Source organism: Sapajus apella, unplaced genomic scaffold (assembly GCF_009761245.1).
Source record: "Sapajus apella isolate SASKATOON/1434 unplaced genomic scaffold, GSC_monkey_1.0 scaffold81, whole genome shotgun sequence".
Lineage (NCBI taxonomy): Eukaryota > Metazoa > Chordata > Mammalia > Primates > Cebidae > Sapajus > Sapajus apella.
In genome coordinates, this window is record NW_022437021.1 from 396,347 (window position 1) to 418,918 (window position 22,572).

Below are 22,572 nucleotides of genomic sequence, written 5' to 3' on the forward strand. Positions count from 1 at the left end.
CATCATTAAAATTGAATTTCACCCTGGATTGACTAATTATTGCTCCTGAGTTTAAGGCTGTTTAGAAAGATCCTCAAGGATGTGCAGCCAAAATGAAAGGGTCCTCAAACAAGTTCACCATGCCCAGGTGGCATTACTAACCTTTAGCAGACAGTGGCAAAATCATGTGTGTACTACATGTCTGCCTTCATGACTAGCCTCTGAGCTCTCTAGTGGGGAGAATGGCACACACCGATTTAGCAGATTTTCTTATAATATCAAAATCTGGTATTTACCATCTGTGGATGGCAAATCTGGCACCAATACCAGCTCAAGTGTGTGGTTCCTTAGGCTAACTTTTGATTTATATTTCATGTTACAGTGCTAACATATCTCATACTAGAAGTGTTTATTTTATCTATTTTATTTCTTAGACAAGGTCTTGCTCTGTCGACCAGGCTGGAGTGCAGTGCATAATTATGGCTCACTGCTGCCTCAACCTCCTAGGCTCAAGCCATCCTTCCACCTCAGCCTCCTGAGTAGCTAGGGGTACAAGCGCAAGCTGCCATGCCAAGATATTATATTTTTTATTTTTTGTAGAGACAGGGTTCTCTTGGGCTCAAGGAAACTTCCCACTTTGGCCTTCCAAAGTGTTAGGATTGCAGTTGTGAGAGCCTGGCCTAGAAGTGTGTTTGATATGTGTGTGAAATAGGTAAAAGTTTCCCGCAACTTTGGGCTGCTCACTTGGCATTTTTCAACAGCAGATGCTTTCACCAGTAAACATGAAGGCAGTGATCTGAGAAGATAAGCATGGAACAGTTCTGAATCCCAGGGCAGTGGCAATCTGTCAGTGCATCTGCTTCTCTGGAGCTGCTTCTGTCTAAGACTTACCCTGGAGTGCCACTGTTGTCTCAGTCAGTATCTTCACAGAACAAGGGATATTATGTAAATATCATACAAAAGTAGTAGTTGAAAATTGCTTCTCCCAGGAAATAATCATTGTGCTTCCAAGCAACCATATGTTGAATATGGCATAGCAGTCATTGAAAGTGGCACATTTCACTCTGACAACAATAGCATTCAACTGGGGATAGATCTTCTGACTCTCTCTTTCAGGCTGCCAAAACGATTAATTGAAAAGTAAAAATCCAGTCAATCAATTCACTCCTTTGATACATGATGGATTCTTCTTCCTCCCTACCCTATAAGACCAAACTCATTTAAAGGGCATTCCTGTTACAGTATTGGAAGCCATTTTGGCAGTTTGTAGAGAGAGCTTCAGCAAAAAACAGTGGAACCCTGGCTGGCCTCATGGAGTCTGATGATTTAAACTGGATGCTGCACAGTAGTCCTGTGAAGCAGAGCTGTAACCAGTCTAGGTATTCTCTTAATACAATCTCTGACAGATTTCCCAAACCAAAGTAAAAAAGCTGTCAGCAAATAATTTCACCTCTCTGGGTCTTTTTTCAGGGCATCTTGGAAAGGGGGATGTGTTTGCAGTCTGTTAAAAAGAGAGACAAACACTGCATGAAACTCTGAATCATCTGGTCCCCTTCAGAATATTAAATCTTAGTTTCTATAGACAAAAGACAGAACCTATGCTCAGAGTTTATGAAGTTAATTTGACTCTGAGCTGGAGTAAGGAAGGATATTACCCCATTAACTTTGGGCAGACAAGTGGGCTTGTATCATAGTTTGGAATCTTGCCCTTACAATCCACAATTGATGTGTATTACACGATCACTTGCTTGGTAACAATTACTCCCAAGTGGTCGGATGGCATTTTTTCTGCTCATAATAATACCCCATTTTCCCTGGGGGCACAGGTGTCATCCAAAGAAGGTTCTACTACAAGATTTTTGTTCCAAAGTTTTCCTGGCCAAACGGGTACCACTTACTGCATCACCTCTATGTCCCCAATAACGTTTTCTGGCCCAAGCAGGAATATGTAAAAGAAAACTAGAAGGAGACATTGGGCTTCTAACACTGTAGTAGAGTGGGCAAATCAAAGGCTAAAAATCATGGAATAAGCCTTTTTTTGTTTATGAGAATGGCAAGAACTTTGGTCAAGATGGCATTCAAGATGGAAGCCTCTTAATTTGGGCATCTAAAATTTCTGCATCACAAAAATAAAAAAAAAGCCTATGGTGTTATACTGACTGGCTAGGTTGAAATAGAACAATAAATAGTTGAGGTGAACTCATAAACCTTAGCACCTTAGATCATATTTGCAGCATAGATGGTGAAACATGGAGTATATCTTTTTAGTTCCTATTCTGTTAATAGTCTACAACACAAAGGTAGAGCTTGGAATGCATTTAAATATCTAATACAGCCATATAATATATATTGTGTTTTTTATTTTTTTTTAATTAGGTTGTGGCTGTGTGAAAACAAGGACTGTATCTTAGGCATTTTTGAATCTCCAGCTTCTAGCCCGGGTGCTCAGTAAGTATTTTGTGAATGAATGAATCATAGTAATGTGAAGAGATTGTAGACGTAGAAGGGACGCATCTCGAATGACATGTTGTTAAACTTAATCAAAGTTCCAGTGTTGGGCATTTCCTTCAGTCCAGATCATCAGGTGAAAAATAATTCACCCACCAATTCTGGATAACATAACCCTTCAGACAGCCATTACATGTTTGTCTTCCTTTATGGGACCTGGATCAAATATAATGTAAGTTCACCCTTAAGAGATACTAATGTAAAATGAAATTAGTTAAAACTATGTTCCGCTGGGTGTAGTGGCACATGCCTGTAGTCCTAGCCACTCTGGTGGCTGCAGAGAGAGTGGTGTTTGAGCCCAGGAGTTCCAGGCTGTACTGTACTATGCCAGTAGGGTATTCACACTAAGCATGGCATCAATACGATGACCTTCCTGGAGCAGGGGACTATAAGTTTCCTAAGGAGGGGTGAAGCACTCCAGATTGGAAACAGAGCAGGTCAAATTCCCATGCTAATCAGTTATGGAATTATGCCTGTGAACAGCCACTGCACTCAGTCTGGGTGACATAGTGAGACCCCATAGCTTAAAAAAATATAAAGAAAAAAGTGTGTTTAGAAATATATTTTTCATTTTCAAAATCAGTACAAAAAGCTGGAGACCTTATCCGTGGTACCTCCTTCTAGGTGAGTCTTTTAAAATATATCAGGAGACTGAATTTCCTGTCCATCTCAAACTAACACCCATAACAGTACTTGTTAGGTGCCACCACCTTTAACAGAAGGATCACATCAATTTATATATGTCCAGCTAACACTAAAGCCAGAGGTTCACATTTCTATCAAAGAAAATATTTGTGAGTAATCAGTTAGTGACTCTTGTTAGTTATTAATCATTAAGGCATCTCTTAAGGAGGAATGAAGTTAATTTTACCTGATTAATATACTAGATAATACTACTCACTCTCACTTGTATATGTTATTGTAGTGATTTGGGATTATGGATTCTAGATAACTTTACATTTTATATAAACTGATTTGTGTTTAATGGGTACACATTGTATTTATCCTGTACTTAATTTGTGCTTAATTTACTATACTGATTGTACTTATTTTGTACTTAATTTATTGTATTTCTTACCCAAAGGAACTTAGAATGGCATGTCAGATATTTTATTAATCCTCATTACCTTTCGATAAAGTGTCAAACATTGTCATGTTAATTGTGGCTTTGGGTACCCAAGGCAAAAAGAAGTTAGGTTATTTGTCATGGGTCAGTCAAGTCAGGTAGTCATTTACTCTGTACTCAAAAACCATTCCTGATATATGCCCAGTACACATCAGAGTAGGAAAAAGTAGAAAAATAAAACAGAACAGAAAGCATGCTTCAAGCTCCTATGCCCTCTTTCTCTAGCAATATTCATGTGATGAATATTTATAACTTTACTAGTTAGGATAATGCTAGTTGTATTAGTTAGGGCAATGCTAACTGTTCTAAGTAGGTGCTAAAATGCATAAGGCCTTAAACACAATATAAATTTATTTCTTGCCTATAAAATATCTTGAGTCATTTAAGGGGGAGTGGGAAGGAGAGGACGTACCAGTTATTCAGGGATCCAGGCTGATGGAGTCTGTGCAGTCTTCATCATTTAGCTTCCAAGGTCACTATGATGATTATCTCAGGGACCCAGGCTGACAGTGGCTCTGCAGTCTTCAGCACTTAGCTTCCAAGGTCGCTGTGATTATTTCTGTTTGGTGGCTGAAGGAGAGTGTAGTGGAGAAAGTTTGGGAAGTTCTATGAGCTGAGTCTGGATGTGGCACCCATCACTTCTCCTATCCTACTGGCTAGAACTCAGGCTTACAGCATTGGTAAGGTAGCGGGGCTTAGAAATTATAGTCCTGGCTGAACAGCTTATTTTGCCCAACTTTGTGCCATAAACAGGAAACAGCTTTGGGAACTGTTAACTGTCACTGCCTGATAGCCTGAGTCATAGTTAGGCTTTTCCGATTTTATCCTTTAGAGATTTTAACTTGTCCTGTCCTTTCCTACTGAGATCATCAAGGCAATGATCTGATGTCAGAGCAATCTGGGCTTTAATGAACAATAGAAGCCACACTGAGGGTCATGGTTTGCATGTGTTTGCTGCTTGATCAATTTCTGTTGTTTAAGTCTGACTTTTCTTAGCTTTAGCTGGTGCGAATTTAATGCCTAGATCTATGTAACTGGGATTCAAACTCACTCCAGTGATTCTGTGGAATTCCTAGGGCATTGCTGCCAACTCCACACTGGCTTGTATCCCTGTCTATGTTTGCTGGTGGGCTCAGTGGTGTTTGTTGTGTATCATTTAAAATCTTTCATAAATAGCTGTTTCTTAGTAAAGCATCATCTCCTACTTTTTGCTGTTTATTGTTGGAAAGTCTCTTGGGAGCTGGAAAATAACAATTATTCATTTTGAAAAATGATTTGTTTTCTACTTTTAGCTCTGTTTTTTCCTCTTTCATATTATGCCTTCTAAGGGCTGGAAGGTACCTTGAATGTGCCTTAAGGGTTTGCTTTGATGATACCAACAAGTCAAAAAGGAGTGTTGCCAGGATGTTGAATGGCTAGACAAATATGTTATGGAAGAAAAACTCACCTCTGTGGAAGATGTCAATAACAATGGCTAATAAATTGAACATGTGTCGATATGAATGAGACACAAAGTAACCAGATGAAACATTATTTCTGAATGTGTCGGGGTTGGGGGGTGTTTCTGGATAAGATTAGTATTTGAATCAATGGACTCAGTATAGTAGACTGTCCTCACCCATGTAGGTGGACATCATCCAATGTATTGAGGATTGGAATAGAACAAAAAGTGGAAAAGGGAGGAATGTGCCCCTTTCCACCCTGCCTTACTGTTTGAGTTGCTCCTCCTCTTGGACTGAGACTGATACCATAGGCTCCCCTGGTACCTGGTCCTTCAGACTCAGACTGAATTACACCACAACCACCACCACCTGCTTTCCTGGGTCTCCAGCTTGCAGATGGCAGATAGGACTTCCCAGCCTCCACAGTCATGTGAGCCAATGCTGCATAATAAATATTTCTGTCTCCCTCTCTCTTTATATATATCTTATTGATTCTATTTCTCTGAAGATCCATGACTAATACACCAGGCAAAATGCTGAGCTTTCTACAGACATAATTTTATTTAATTTTCATAACCTTTGGAGATTGATATGTTATTCCTATTTTGTAAATGACAAATATGAGATAGAGTAGGGTTGAGTAACTTGTCTAGACTGCACCAGAAGCAAGTGGCAGTACTGTGAAAGAAACCATTATTTGTTTAGCTCCAAGTCTGTGTTTGCCAACATTTCAGTGTCCTGGCAATGGATTTCCATCCTCGACATTTCTATTTTCCATAGGCTCTCCATAAATACAATCTCCATGCCCCATTAGTACTCTTGGCAAATAAATGGTACACTAAATAAAAATAGACATTTCAAGACACTTTTCTTGATTGTCTTGTTCCTCCCTTTAAATTATATGCATTGAGAAAGGAGCAGGCTTTTTAGAATCCAGAGTACGTTTCCCACCAGATGAGCCACGATTTGCAGCTTCAACTACAGTACTTGACAGCATTGCTTAATAAAAAGATTCAAATCCACCTACAACTTTATATTCAAGAACAGATTATACCAGCCTTTAAAGGCAAATAGTATGAGAAAAATGATAATGTAACCATTCCCTGGTGTGTATTGATTAAATGTGAGCATTATGGTTTCATTACATCAGTTAATTTAGATTGGGATTAACTCAAGTTAGGTTTAATTTGGTACCACTGACAAAAAAAAATCAGAAATGTGAATAGGAAGAATAAATGACACATACCAGCCACAACAAAATTTTAAGGCTTGACATATCTTTAAAGATATTTTGACTTATTTTAATTTACTTAATATAGTATCCATCTGGAATGAGAGAGCTCTGACACTGTGTGTGACTCTGGGAAAGTTGTTCATCCTTTCTAAGCCTCAGTTTACTCATATTTAAAAATGGGAATAACAATAGTGTCTACCTCATAGGGTTGTTGTGAAGATTAAATGAGATAATGTATACGAAGCACTTGGGGATCAGCTAACTATAGTAAGTGCTTGATCAATCTGCATGGTCTATGATAATAACAGAATATCACAGACTGGGTGGCCTAAACAACAGAATGTAATTTTCTCACCATTCTGGAGACTAGAAGTCCAAGATCAAGGTGCTGTTGGGGTGGGTTTCTGGCGAGGCTTCTTCTTCTAGCCTGAAGACAGCTGTCTTCTTCTTGTGTTCTCACATGGCCTTTCCTCTCTGTGTGCCTGGAGAGAGAGAGAGAGAGCTCTCCAGTATCTTTTCTTCTTCTTAGAAAGACACCAGTACCATTGGATAAAGGCTCTATCCTCTTAACCTTTATTATCTTCTTATAGACCCTATCTCCAAATACAGTCACATTCGGGTTTAAGGCTTCAACATATGACTTTGAGGGAGGAGGGAGACACAATTCAGAAGATAATGATGCTCAAAACAGTAAATTTAAAAATTATTTCATTGTATTATATAACCACTCAATACACTGCTTTGTCTTGTGTGGATATGAGATCTTGTAAATGTTTTCAAAATTAAGTTCAATTGAGATTCCTTGAGGGAATCTCCAGAGCAAAAGTAGCTTAGGTATTGATCGGAGTTCCTTGTACAGGGACATATTAATTTGATCTCTGGAGACGTGGTGGTGGTGTGTATGTGGAGGGAGGGAACATCATCCAGAGAGCACACTACAAATAGAAGTAGCTTAAGTCTGGAAAATGTTCATTAGAATCAAAACATTAAGACATTTTGCATAATTAAGGCTCTTTCTTTAAAAAAAAAAAACTAATGCTTCTTTCTTTTTCTTTCACTATTTTTCTGCTAATTAAAATTGAGTCAAAACTGTGAGTGTCCATTTTGGGTGAAATGGAAATCTGAAGTCCATGTTCAGTGAAATTAATTTTGTTTTTGTTTTGTGTGTGTGTGTGTGTGTGTGTGTGTGTGTGTGTGTGTTTGCATTCTGTACATTGCTGTCTATTTTCTGCCTCATCCCATTCCAAGCATCTGACAGGTGGTAAGAGTTCCTATCTTGAAGAATTAAGCATCTATTTTGAACTTCAATGCCTGAATTGTTCATCTAAATTCTGGCATTTGGGGGTCATTTTGCTAACCACAAAAGATTGACAACATGGAGCAAATTTTAGCAAGACAACAATCTTTGTCTTCTTAGTCTAAGGAATTTTCAAAGTAAGTCTCAATCTTAAAAGAGCTCTTTCCAAGGCTTAGAAGTAACAAACTGTCTAAGAGGGGTAATGGCGGGGATGAGGGTAGATTTGTACTGCTGGACAGAGCCACCTGCATTTCCAGAATAACTTTGAAAGGGTTTTTGTCTCCGTTATTTTGGCAGGACATTAGTCATCATACTAAAGATCTGGTATTTACCAGATCCTTTTAAACAAATAATCTGGAAGCAACAGGAGGAAATCTGTAATAACTTATAATAAGCTCCTAATTTAGAGCTGTTTAGATTTCTGACAGTATGCCTGAAATGAATGACGTTTATATGAAGTTCAAGACTTCTACAAGCAAATCTGCTCCCAACACTCAGAAACCAAAACCCAGGATTTCATGTCACATTTTAAGAACAGTATCTTGACAGTTGGTCTATAGCTTTATAGAGGGCTTATGGGGAAAAGACGACTCTGAGGAAATGACTCTTCTCCCCAGAGCTAATGTTTCTGTTACATTGGCTTCAAGACAAGTGAACCCAGATCCATGCTGAGAATTTGGATAAAACAATGAGTAGAAAATGTGACCCCTAATTTTAGTAGCATATAAATGAGGTAAGATAGCATGACCTGACTGAAGGCATCAGGACTACACAATGAAGTGTTGTGAAATGTGAACGCAGAACTTACTTCAAGAGCTCTATCAAGCCAGAGAGGCAGAGATCACTGTGGACTGAAATGGAAAAGTTGAACTTCAGCTAAGTTTTTTATTCATTCAACAATATTTGTCAACTACCTTCTACATACTGATCATTGAGCTAAGTGGGGGATAGTAATAAAGAAGATAAGGTTCCTAACCTAAAAAAGCTTGTGTTCAGATGAGGGAAACCTTGTGTTCAGAGAGACATTAAACAATTAAAAAGAGTTACAGATTAGGAAAAGGGCAATGAGGGAAATAAAAAAATTTACAGAGTACAAAAGAGAGGCAAGCAATACTTTAGACAGTGCGGCCAGGGAGGGTCTCTATTAGGAGGTGATATTTTAGTTCCTATTGGTTGATAGGAAAGATCTAGTCATAAGGGCATTCAGGGAAAGAGCCCTGTTAAATAGAAAACCACCCACGTGAAGGGCAAGGGTAATGAAGCCACAGGTGACTGAGCAGACGGAGAGTTACAGGAGACCACCTAGGATAACTGATGCTGAGGGGATGGTGGCGGTGTGTGGGGATGAGTGTAGGGTAGAGAAGGGGTAATTTTTGTTACTGTAGAGGCAGGTTAGGTAACACACTCAGAGCTTCTTGAAGCACATCGAATACAGTGAAACCAAAAGCTGGCTGTGGTCATCACCTGATCATTCACAGAGCACTCTCAGACCTGGGAATCCAGGTCTCTATTCTTCTTTGTTCCTTCCAAAGAGTTTTCATCTTTCCCATCTCTAGAAGAAGAGGAGCAATTTACTGTTACAAGGTTTGCTTATCATTAAAATGTAAAATGTGCCTCCTAAGACAGTGAATGTCTGTGTGTGCATGCATATGTGTGTAATGATCTTGCATCTCTGAAGTCTGACTTGGGGTGGGGCCCAGCTTCCTTCCCTTGCCTCCTGCCATTTGCCTATGTGTCAGTTGAGATCTGCCAGAGCCTCTCCTTAATGGTTCCCGGGCTGTGCTTGGGGCCATGAAGCCAGGGCAGATTTTTCCATAGGGGCTCATCACTGGAAGTCCTTTCTCTTGCTGCTCTGTGAAAGTATGACTTTGTTTTAGTATTTCTGGCTCCTATTCTTGGGAAACCATTGTGAAGGGCTTTTGTCATAGTACTCAGTGCTGGCCCACCCAAATCGGCATTGCATCATTGGAAATTCTGCCCCTGAATCAAGGGTGGTGTATTATTTCAGATAGGTCATTAACGGACAGATTCCGTCGTTTCCCTCACAGTGCTGTCTTGGGTAGAATGTCACTTTGGTCTGTGTTTATCTGTAAACAGCCTCAGGCTCTGACGTAAAAGAAAGCCTTGTGCCCATTAGACTATGCAGGAGTAGGCCCACATATCCTTCATAGCTTACCCTGGAAAGAGATCTTGGTACATTTTTCTGCACAGACCACAATCTCTGCTTGCAGACAAATTGCTTCTCAGACAGCCTTCCTACAAGTCAATGTGCATCTCAGGAAAAAATCCATTGTTGTTTTGATTTTTCCTAAATGAAAGAAGAGCAAAAATAAAAGATATGCCAAATATTTATAAAAAGTAACTTCTTCTTGATAAAATCTTTAGAAAATAAGCCCTAAAGATAAGAAGTGGTAAATCATCTTATCTCTCTAACTCATAAAAAAGGGGACATGCTAATGTTATCATGGCACTAGACACAAATATAAACTTTTTCATTGATATTTAAAAAGATAAACGTAAACACCAAATTCCAACTGTGAAAAGTCTAAAATATAACTATATATACTCGGTATTTCAGGAAGGCCATTTTTCTTGTCTCTATGCTTGGAAACATAAAATATTTTCAATGAAAATTAAATTTATCACATTTTGATTATTTTGTTAGGGATATAGCTTCTCTGCAAATATTTACTTCTCACAGTGCCTTTTTAAATTTTGAGTTTGGAACACAGTATCACTTTGAACTATATACATGTCCTTCCTTTGAGGAACACCACATATTTGTGGGGCATTAGCACATCCTGGGAGTCAAGAATGAAGAGGGCATTCCATCTAACTTTTCAGGTGAGATTCAGTGAGGTGTTTATGACTCACCACAGCAATCGTCTGTGTAAGGAACAGAATTGGACCTGGCAATGTCCAGTCCAGGTCATCAGCCATTGGTCAAAGAGGAGCTGAGCAGTAAATGAGTGCAGCAAGCTCCATGGGGAGGGATGGATGGGGAAGGTGACCCAGGATGCGACCATGCTGCCCTACTCAGCTCTGTATCGTCAATTACGACTTCCTGCTGGGCACCTGAGGCTGGAGGCAGCGTTACCTAAACTGCACCCAGTATTTAATAGAGTACACATGCTTTGCTCATCAATGGGAGATTACCGGATTACCTAGGATAAAAAAGGGAAGGTCACTGGATCAGCTGACACTAAGTCCAATTTAGGCTTTAAAACTATAACAACTTCTTGGCTTTTAAATAAGCCTATCAGCAACTTTTTCTCTCTCAAGGCTAAAACCACCTTTTCAAGGGCTTCTCAAAGTTAGAAGGCAATGAAATTTCAAGTGTTCCTAAGAGTTTGCAGTGGGTAGGTATTCAAGTTTCAATTTCCCTGCTTGTAAAATCAGGATAGTAATATCTACTTCTTAGGGTTACTGATGGATTCAGGTAAGAAAACTCATAATACTGCCTAGGATATAGTGAAACTTCAGTAAAATTAGTGATTATATTATGTACCAGGAATATTTGGTGCTTTTATTTTTAATTTTTAAATTTTTTCTTTCAACTTTTAAGTCCCAGGGTACCATCTGTAGGATGTGCAGGTTTGTCACAGAGGTAAACATGTGCCATGGCGGTTTGTTGCACAGAAAATCCATCACCTAGATATGAAGTCCAGCATCCATTCACTATTATTCCTGATGCTTTCCCTTCCCCTGCCCCTCTGACAGTCCCCAGTGTGTGTTGTTCCCCATGATGTGTCCATGTGTTCTCATCGCTGATCTTGCAGTTGAAGTGAGAACATGCATTGTTTGGTTTTCTGTTCCTGTGTTAGTTTGCTGAGGATAATGGCTTCCAGCTCTATCAATGTTTCTGCAAAGGACATGATCTCATTCCTTTCTATGGCTGCATAGTATTCCATAGTATATATGTACCACATTTTCCTTATTCAATCTATCCCTGATGGGCATATGGGTTGACTCCCTGTCTTTGCTATTGTGAATAGTGCTGCAATGAACATATGTGTCCACGTATCTTCGTAATAGAATGATTTATATTCCTTTGGGTATATACCCAGTAATGGGATTTCTGAGTCAAATTGTATGACTGCCTCTAGATCTTTGAGGAATCACCACACTGTCTTCCACAATGGTCGAACTAATTTACATTCCCACCAACAGTGTAAAATTGTTTCTTTTTCTCTGCAACCTTGTCAGCATCTGTTGTTTCTCGATTTTTTAATAATTGCCATTCTGACTGGCATGAAATGGTATATCATTGTGGTTTTAATTTGCATTTCTCTAATCATCAATGATGTTGATCTTTTTTTTCATACATTTGTTGGCTGCATGAATGTCTTCTTTTGAGAAGCATCGGTTCATGTCTTTTTCTCACTTTTTACTGGGGTTGTTCTTTTCTTGCAAATGTACTTGAGTTCCTTGTAGACTGGATATTAGACCTTTGTGAGATATATTCAGTGCATCTAATACATTGTCTCCTTTTTCTGGAAATATGAATGTTTTCTCAATATACTTTAAGTTCTGGTGTACATGTGCAGAACATTCAGGTTTGTTACATAGGTATACACATGCCATGGTGGTTTGCTGCATCTATTACCCCATCATCTACATTAGGTATTTCTCCTAATGCTAGCCCTCCCCTATGCCCCCACCCACTGCTATCCTTCCCCTAGCCCTCTACCCCTCAACCAGCCCCAATGTGTGATGTTCCCCTCCCTGTGTCCACATGTTCTCATTGCTCAACACCCACTTATAAGTGAGAACATGCAGTGTTTGGTTTTCTGTTCTTGTGTCAGTTTGTTGAAAATGATGGCTTCCAGCTTTATCCATGTCCCTACAAGGACATGAACTCATCCTTTTTTATGACTGCATAGTATTCCGTGGTGTATATGTGCCACATTTTCCTTGTCCAGTCTATCATTGATGGGCATTTCGGTTGGTTCCAAGTCTTTGCTATTGTGAACAGTGCCACAATAAACATACGTGTATGTGTCTTTATGATAGAATGATTTATAATCCTTTGGGTTTATACCCAGTAATGGGATTGCTGGGTCAAATGGTATATCTATTTCTAGATTCTTGAGGAATGGCCACACTGTCTTTCACAATGGTTGAAGTAACTTACATACCCACCAATATTGCTAAAGAGTTCCTATTTCTCCACATCCTCTCTAGCATCTGTCTCCTGATTTTTTTTTTTTTTTTTTTTTTGAGACAGAGTCTCACTCTGTCATCAGGCACCAGGCTGGAGTGCAGTGGCACGATCTCGGCTCATTGCAACCTCTGCCTCCCGGGTTCAAGCAGTTCTCCGGCCTCAGCCTCTCGAGTAGCTGGTACTAGAGGCGCACGCCACCACACCCAGCTAATTTTTGTATTTTTTTTAGTAGAGATGATTGCATTCTAACTGGCATGAGATGGTATCTCAATGTGGTTTTGATTTGCATTTCTTTAATGACCAGTGATGATGACCTTTTTTTCATATGTTTGTTTGCTGCATAAATGTCCTCTTTTGAGAAGTATCCGTTCATATCCTTTGCCCACTTTTTGATGGGATTGTTTGCTTTTTCTTGTAAATTAGTTCAAGTTCTTTGTAGATTCTGGATATTGGCCCTTTGTCAGATGGGCAGATTGCAAAATTTTTTTCCCATTCTGTTGGTTGCAGTTTCACTCTAATGATTGTTTCTTTTGCTCCGCAGATGCTCTTACGTTTAATTAGATCCTGTTTGTCAATGTTAGCTTTTGTTGCCATCGCTTTTGGTGTTTTAGTCACGAAGTCCTTGCCCATGCCTATGTCCTGAATGGTATTGCCTAGGTTTTCTTCTAGGGTTTTTATGGTGTTAGGTCTTATGTTTAAATCTTTAATCCATCTGGATTTAATATTTGAAAAAAGTTTAAGGAAAGAATCCAGTTTCAGCTTTCTGCATAGGGCTAGCCAGTTTTCCCAACCCCATTTATTGAATAGGGAATCCTTTCCCCATTGCTTATTTTTGTCACAGGTTTGTCAAAAATCAGATGGTTGTAGATGTGTGGCATTTTCTGTGGCCTCTGTTCTGTTTCATTGATTTATATCTCTGTTTTGGTACCAGTTGCTGTTTTGATTACTGAAGCTTTGTAGCATAGTTTGAAGTAGTTTTCTAAGAAATTGAACTTGGTACCATTTAAATTGTTGTAGACCATGCTATAAACAGATAACCATATAAGGCAAAAAATATTTATTGAGGCCTTATTATGTTTACTCTATGCCAGGCATAGTTCCTGGTGCTAGAGCCACAACTACAAAGACACCAGAACAGGTTTTTGCTCCAATACAATGTAAATTCTTGTGAAAGAGACAGACTAAACAACAAAAGAGAGATATGTAATATAAGGAAATAATAAATGATCAGAGAAAAAATCAGGACAGAAACTGGTAAAGATGGGGGTTGTCTCTGATAGAGTAGCTGAACAAAGCCTCCACCCAAGTGGTATTTAGATCAAGACTAGAATAAATACAGGGAGACAAGCATTTGATGATCAGTGTTCAAGACCAAGGTTAGATTAATATCAAAGTTCTTCAGGTAGAAAAGGAGCTTTGAGTTTTCAAGGAAAAGGGAGAAAGCCTCAAAGTTTTTGTTCACCTCTACTGCCACAACAGTTTCCTAACTGATCTTCTTGCTTTGCTTCTTACTATGTTCAACTCGCCAAGCAGCAACCAGAGGGCTTTAAAGAAAAACTCAAAAAACTTAGATCACGTTATTTCCCAGATCACAGCATTACAGCACTTTCTCACCCCATTTAGAAAAAAGTACAGATTTCTCAGGTGGCTTTCAAGGATACTCAAGAACATCTGGCTGCTGCCTATCTTTCCACTGCCATGCTCAGCTCATCCGTAGGAGGGAGTGAGAGGAGTATGTTTCGATGCCGATTAGGAGGCTGTGGTAGTAGTCAAGGTGAGAACTGAAGGCTTGATTAGTAGTGTTGGGGGCAGGGGGGCAAAGCAGTTAGACTGGGGATATATTTAAGGGAAATGCTGATAGTACTTGAGGAAGGATTGGCTGTAGGCTCTGGCTTTATTTCTCCTCGGCTTCTCCAAGTTGTCAAGAGCTGTTAATGGCTACTCCTAACTAGGGCCTTCTGTTTCTCTGGAGGCATTATTCTTCTGTAGCAAACTGAAAGGCTACACATGTAAAACTTTATTTTTTAGACAATCAAAATTGTCCCATGAAATTTCATCTAGGCATGGCTTCAGAATTGAAGCCAATTCTCTAGAGCTAGAGTGAAACATTAGCTCTATCGGGTGGACATTCTGCCAGTGGGTCATTTAGGGTTCTGAAAGGAGGGGTAAAATGGAAAAAGAGATAAATGTCAAATTACCATTATGAGCATTATTTATACATCACTGTTTGGACACAGCTTTCATTGACACTATTGGCTGAAAAAGAGTTCTGAATCATCTATGAGTCCATTATTTCTACTATGGAACTCATTTTACAAGGTTGAGACAATTAAAGGATGGGAATGTATTTTGCAAACAACATATGCCCTGGGCTGGTAATGACTTCCAAGGCGCCATCTAATCTGGCTCCCATTCCTCCTTTGCCTTCCCCACTCTTACTTTCTCACTCTACTCCATACATTTTGTTCTCATTGCCATTTATAGAACATGCCTCCTTAAGTATTTTGCTCTCCTTCCACAGGCTAACTCACTCACTTCCTTCTAGTGCTTCCGGAATGCCACCCTCTCAGTAAGTTTACTGAGAAGTTTACTCTGACCATTCTATTTAAATTGCACCCAGCTCCCCACACCTGCCCTTAATCCTGTTCCCCCTCAAACAGGTCTATGCATTCTAAACTACTACATCATTTACTTTGCTTTTTTTTTTCTTGTTTGTCTCACTAGGATGAAGCTCTATGAGGGCAAAGATTTTTAATCTGTTTGGCTCTCTAACACAGCCCAAGCACCTAGAACAGTGGCTGCCACATACTAAGCACTCAATAAGTATTTGTTGAATGAATCAATAAAGTTATTATTTTTGTTGTAAATGGTCAGGTGGGGTGTAGAATGAAGGAAACAGCAGGATGAAGATCTGAGCTGTATGCCTACCACAGATTCAGATATAACCAAATGTTGTTTATGGACCAGGATATGCTCTGAGAAAGGCATCCTTTGGTGAGATCATTGCTATGCAAATATCACAGAATGTACTTACACATAGATGGTGTAGCCAACTATACACCTGGGCTACATGGTATACAGTCTATTGCTCCTAGCCTACAAACCTGTACAGCATGCTACTGTACTGAATACTGTAAGTAATTGTAATTAACACACAAATACTTACAATGTAGAAAAACATTGAAAAATATTTGTGTATCCAAACATAGAAAAGGTACAGGAAAAATATGGTACAAAAGATAAAAATGGGTACTTACTATGATCGGAGCTTGCAGGCCAAGAAGTTGCTCTGGGTGAGTCAATGAGCAAGTGGTGACTGAATTGAAGGCCTAGGACATTATACTACTATAGACTTTATAAATATTGTACACTTAGGCTAAGCTAAATTTATTTATAACATTTTCTTTCTTCAATAATAAATCAGCCTTAGCTTACTGTAATGTTTTACTTTATAAACTTTAAAATTTTTTAAGCTTTTGAAACACAGATTAAAACACTGTACAACTGCACAAAAATTTTTTTTGTTTATATCCTTATTCCATAAACTTTTTTATTTTTAAACATATTTTTTTTAATTTTCAAATTTTTTTGTTGAAAACTAAGACTCACAAACATACACCCACACACACATATTAGCCTAGGTCTACACAGAGTCAGGATTATAAATATCACTGTCTTCTACCTCCACACCTTGTCCCACTGGAAGGAATTCAGGGCCAATAACACGCATGTAGCTGTCATTCCCTAAGATAACAATACCTTCTTCTGGAATACCTCCTGAAGGGCCTGCCTGAGGCTATTTTACTATTGATTTATTTCTTAATAAGTAGAAGGAGTACGCTCTAGAGTAACAATAAAAAGGGCAGTGTGGTAAATATATTAACCAATAGCATAGTCATTTATTATCATTATCAAGTATTATGTACTGTACATAATTGCATATGCTATGACTGGCAGCACAGTAGCTTTGTTTACACCAGCATCACCACAAACATGCATGTAATGCATTGTGCTGAGACATTACGACAGCTACCAGGTCTCTAGGCGATAAGAATTCTTCAGCTCCATTATAGTCGTATGGGACCACTATCACATATGCAGCCTGCTGTTGACGAAAACATTGTTATGCGGCATGTGACTGTCTATATTCCCATGAGTAGTCTTCCTAAGACCAAAAACACCCTCATGGGAAGGAGAAATGGCTGGGTAGAGCTACCTAGCTGATCCTCAGCCTCCCAGCCTTAACTTGCTAGGACCTAAGGATCACCCTCAAGCCTTGCTACAATGTTCTAAATGAGGAAGTAACTCATCCTGGAGAGAAATGTCTAAAACAAATGCATCAAAGGGAGCTGACACCCTTATTGCTTCTGACCCCTCCCGCTTTGGACCAAGGCAAGTGTCCTAGGAGATAGGGCTGGAAAAATAGTAGGGCTAATAAAAAACCAAGTTACAAGGCAGCACTGTTCTGTGGCCTAATAATAGGGTGTGATGTTGTCAGGGGAGAATATTTCCCTACACACTCATGTCACTTTGGGAAATACTGGCATGTCAAGGAAAAATGGCCTCATAGGAAAATAGCAGAGTATAGGCTCCAAGAATTTCTTCTGGTGGCTGTGTCTTAAGGAGGGCTGCAAGGGATTGATTATGCAGTTGTACAAGGATTCTCCCCTGGGGCTACAGTGTCATTGCTAGGAGTGGAAGGATTTAGACTGAACAGTCCACCAGCCACCTAACTGGTGTGGGGGAAGATTCAAAAATTGGTATATTATTTGCTCTAATAACTGGTATATTATTTGATATAAACCACCTAACTGGTGTGGGGAAGATTAAAAAACTGGTATATTTTTGTGGCTAGGGCTTTGTTATATCAAGAATGGTGTGCTCTGAGGAAAGTCCCATCGGGTCATGCTTATTGCTGTTGGTCACTGTCAGAATGGGGAGATAATAAAAGTGTCCTGAACCCACTTACAATAAAGGATTTCCAAGCCAAGGAAGGCCTTTCCAAGGTCTGTATCACATAGGTCCTGCTTCTCTATTAATATGCAGCACTGGAGGAAATGAGCTCCTTTCCTGATGGGTGTGGTTAGGATTTCTGGTTACTCTGCAAGAAGAACAATCCAAAATCCCATGGACTTGAAAATTCCAAGAAAGAATCAAGGGTAGGATGGTATGGTGGTGGTCTTCCTACTGAGCTGTGGAAATCACAGTTGCAAACTCAGGCAGGTAGCACTAAAAGGAAGAAAAAAGAATTAAGAAGCTCAATTTCTTGGAGGTTTCTCATCTTTTCCTTTTCCAGACTGCCTGAAAATAATACTGAAAGCAACCCTCTCGCTAGAACTTTGCCACCTTTGTTCCTTCCAGAGAAACTAAAGAAGTAGTGAGGCAGGAGCCAACATTGTTTGGGATTTCTGAATGTAATACAACTGAAGTAAAACTGCATTCTTCCTTTAGTCCCCTGAAGAAAAACCCTGAAAGTGAAATAAATAGAGAAATGAAAAATACTAGAAACTTAACCCTTTCTTGAATGTTCAGGCAGAAAATTAGAGATTACTTCTAGACTGCAGGTGGGAGAACCCCCAAATTTGTTTAGTTATTTTAAAAAATAAATACTAATTTATTTTGAGCTGCTATAAGCTAAAAAGAACAAGTGCCAAATCTAACTGACATTGAAAAAGAACGAAAGAAAGAAAAAACCCTGCCAGTCCCTATTAGTTCTAGTACCTTTCCCTCTTCTTGCCACAATACTTTTGCCTGATTGGCATTGTATCAGTGTAAGTGACGTCATTGAAATGCAAACTAGCAGCATGAGAAAAATGCCAAGTTTCCTTGGAGGATCATGAGCCCCAAAGTTGTGCAGTTTTCTGAAGAATGTCAGGAAAGGGAGACTCAATATTGCAGAAAGACCCCCTTCAAAATCACAGGAAACAAATTCTTTGAATTAGGAAGGACTAGTTATCTGATGGATATAAATTTTGTGAGGCTTCATATATTTCCATTTGTTGACAAAGAGAATACTATTTCCCTAGGGTACCCTAAACTGTTAATGGAGCAACACAGGTATAAACAAGTATATGAATAAAAATACAAACTTTCTTTTTTGTTTCTTCCCCTGGCAACAACAGCATGCTTGGCTGTTGAGTTGGCTCTTGGGTCACAGTTGAATAGTATTTCCTTTTTGTCCTTTGGAACTAAAAGTTTGACCTGTGAGCAGTAGTTCCCAACCCTGGAAGATCTGCTGGATTACTTTGGGGATAGCTTTTGAAAACTGTAACCATTGTGTTCCACCTTAGACCTGCTGGGGGAATGAGAGTGAGGCACAGACATCTGTGTCTTAAAAAGCTTCTCAAGTGACTCTAGGGAAATCCAAGTGTCTAAATGTCTAGAGGTGCCATGGAAGGGTAGGCTAGGGACCTCTCTGAGATGCTAGAAATACTTCTGTAGAATGTGGGGTGTGTGTGTGTGTGTGTGTGTGTGTGTGTGTGTGTGTCTGCATGTGTGTGTGTGTTTACAGAGAAGTGAGAAGAAAGAAGAATGGAATGTAGTCAGTTATGTCCTGGGATGTATAGAAGAAAGATAAAACTTTACCTTGCACCTCACAGAAGTCCTTACGAAACAATTACCATTTCAAAAATCTCTCTCTCTCTCTCTCTGTTTTTGTTTTGAGAAAGAGAGAATCTCATTCTGCACCCAGGCTGGAGTGCAATGGCGTGACCTAAGCTCACTGCAGCTTCCGCCTCCCAGGTTAAAGTGATTCTCCTGCCTCAGTCTCCTGAGTAGCTGGGAGTACATGCGCCTATCACCATGCCTGGCTAATTTTTGCATTTTTTAGTAGAGATGGAGTTTTACCGTGTTGCTCAGGCTGGTCTTGAACTCCTGACCTCAGTTGATCCATCTGCCTCGGCTTCCTAAAGTGCTAGGATTACAAGCATGAGCCACTGCACTGGTCCCCATTTCAGAAATCTCTTGATTCTGGACTTGATCTGAGAAAGAAGGAAAGGAAACCCAAGTAGCTTTTATGGAATGCCTACAATGCATCTAATACTATGCTAGGTGTATGAGTTCATTCATTTATTAATTCAGTCATGAAGCACATCCTTCATGCAAAGTACTGTGCTAGCTATTGAGGTTACAAACACAAAAAAGACAGTCCTTATCTCTAAGGAGCCCACAGGTAATTGCTACCCAGAGAAACATATGCTATGATGAAAGGTGCTTGGGAGACTTTGGAAGCAGCTCTCGACTCAGACTATATGGGATGAGAGGGTGAGTCTAGGAAAATTTCCAAGAAGAGGTGGCACTTAGACTAAATCTTAAGTAATTTTGATTCTCGTATTTACTGCTGCAAATAGTGTAGTATGGTTTGGTAGGGAGAGCTAGAGAAAAGGATAGAAAGGGGCCGGGGTAGGGGGAGGAGCCAGAGATGAGACTGGAGAGGCAGGTGTGCTGGAACCAGGTAATAAGTTGCCTTAACTTTTTCCCCAGATGCAGAAGGAGATACTAGAGTCAAAGCAGGCAATGACAGGCTGAGAAGGCACAGTACGGTGGCAGCAAAGGGAACACATTAGGAAATGGTGAGGCTGGGCATGGGAGCCTGATAATCTGAGATGAAGCAGTGGAAATGAGAATAGAGAGGAAGGAGTTGATGAGAGTTGGTGATCAGTTGTTTGTGGATAGGAAAAAAGAGAAGTCAAGAATAGTGTCTAAGTTTCTTTTTCGGCAGCTGGATGAATCATGGTGCCATTCATCATTTATTATTTGCTTTAATATAGTTCTTTGTTTTGCCTTTATAATAAACTTATGCCTTATTTATTATATCTATCATCTATCTATCTATCTATCTATCTCTCTATCTATCTATCTATCTAGGGGCAGGGTCTTGCTCTGTTGCCAAGCTGGAGTGCAGTGGCATGATCATAGCTCAATGTAGCCTTGAACTCCTGGGCTCAAGCAATCCTCCTGCCTCACTCTCCTGAGTACCTGGGACTACAGGCATGCCACCATGCCCAGGTAATGTTTTAATTTTTGTTTTGTGTAGAGATGGGGTCTTTCTTTGTTGCCCACGCTAATCTTGAACTACTGGCCTCAAGTGATTCTCTCACCTCAGCCTCCCAAAGCACTGGGATTACAGGCATGAGCCAACATGCCTAGACCCTTATGCCATTTTTCATACAGACAGGAAAGTTCTGAGAGATCAAACAGAAAAAAAGGAGGAAAGTTCCAGCTCTCCAGCTTGTACATTGGGAGCTAGGATCCAAATTCAGGTCAGCTCGATTTCTCAGAGAATGCCTTCAATGCCCCAGGCAAAAGTGAAACTTAAGGCTAAACAGAAAGAAAATGTCTCTGAGTAGGCTACATTCACAATAGAAACAAGATGAGCTAAGATTGGAAAAGTAGAATACCAACACTTGAAATGTATTCTTGACTGTAGTTAGCATGGTGAGATATGACCTCCTTTTTGACAAGGTAGTCAATGGTTTTGTTTTTTTTTTCCCCAATGCTGTGCAACCTTTTTATATCTCAGTGATAGCAAATAAAATTGAACCAAGATTTTAAAAAAGAAAATAAGTTGCTGTTAAAAATGTCCTTATAAAAAAAAGTAAAATGAAGCCTCTTAACCTTTGCTTCAGAGGTTTGCTTATTCCGCCTCTGGAAATAATTTGTTTAAAAACAATCATCATCGATGATAGACTAGAGAAGGAAAATGTGGCACATATACACCATGGAATATTATGCAGCCATCAAAAATGATGAGTTCGTGTCCTTTGTAGGGACATAGATGAACCTGGAAGCCATCATTCTCAGCAAACTGACACAGGAGCAGAAAATCAAACACTGCATGTTCTCACTCATAGGTGGGTGTTGAACAATGAGAACACATGGACACAGGGAGGGGAGCACTACACACTGGGGTCTGTTGGAGGGAAATAGGGGAGGGAAAGCGGGGGGTTGGGAGTTGGGGAGGGGATGGCATGGGGAGAAATGCCAGATATAGGTGAAGGGGAGGAAGGCAGCAAATCAGACTGCCACGTGTATACCTATGCAACAATCTTGCATGTTCTTCACATGTACCCCAAAACCTAAAATGCAATAAATAAATAAATAAATAAATAAAAACAATCATCTCACTGGGGTAGTTTAATAAATATTTAAAAATTTTTGATGGAAAACTAGATTTTTACCTAGAATCTTCTATTATAGTAATGAGACATGATACTTTAAAGGGAGTAACTTGTGTATCTGTGCTTTCTAAGTCAAAGGGTTATGCAGAAGACTCCATGATGTCAGGCCACTGACAATTATTCCGCCATTTAAATCTACCAGACCAATGTATAGCTCATCCCTGTAGCCCCCAGGTACACATTTGGCTGTTTCATGGTATGGTCTAACACTGAATTTCTGCTGTTTCTTTGGCCAACACTGAATTTAGTCTATGTGTCTACTATCTTTGAAATTACTTTTGCCTTTCAGTTTTGGGGAAACAGCTTCCTTTTTAGTAGAATAGGATATTGCTCCTTTGTAATAATCCTAGGATCCACTTATCCATGCTTCGAGTTGGCTGCATACTAAAGAAAGGTTTAATTTTGATTTGCCTTCTGTATTTATTTCCCCTGAAACTTATCTTTATCCAACTCATCCAACTTGTCTCCCTAACCATACTTTCCCTCTTCCACTCAAAGAGAAAATCCCCATTCAAGAATTAAATTTGTTAGTTTGAACAGTTTGTTGGTTTGTCACTCAATTTCTTGAGGCTTCAACTTGCCAGGGCCTGCAGTGGGGCTCCCAACACTTCAGTTTCCCCATATGTTGGATTGCCTTCACTCA

The 22,572-nt window shown here is 39.6% G+C and overlaps 1 long non-coding RNA gene across 1 annotated transcript; it reads right to left on the reverse strand.

Annotated features, from left to right (window-relative positions):
• Positions 1 to 590: 590 nt before the first annotated feature.
• Positions 591 to 11,333, reverse strand: LOC116533250. Its single transcript, XR_004261173.1, has 5 exons — positions 9,763 to 11,333; positions 9,051 to 9,138; positions 6,645 to 6,929; positions 4,026 to 4,183; positions 591 to 1,480 (listed from the first exon to the last, which is right to left on the reverse strand). It is a non-coding gene; the product is annotated as an uncharacterized LOC116533250 (long non-coding RNA).
• Between the last annotated feature and the right edge of the window lie 11,239 nt (positions 11,334 to 22,572).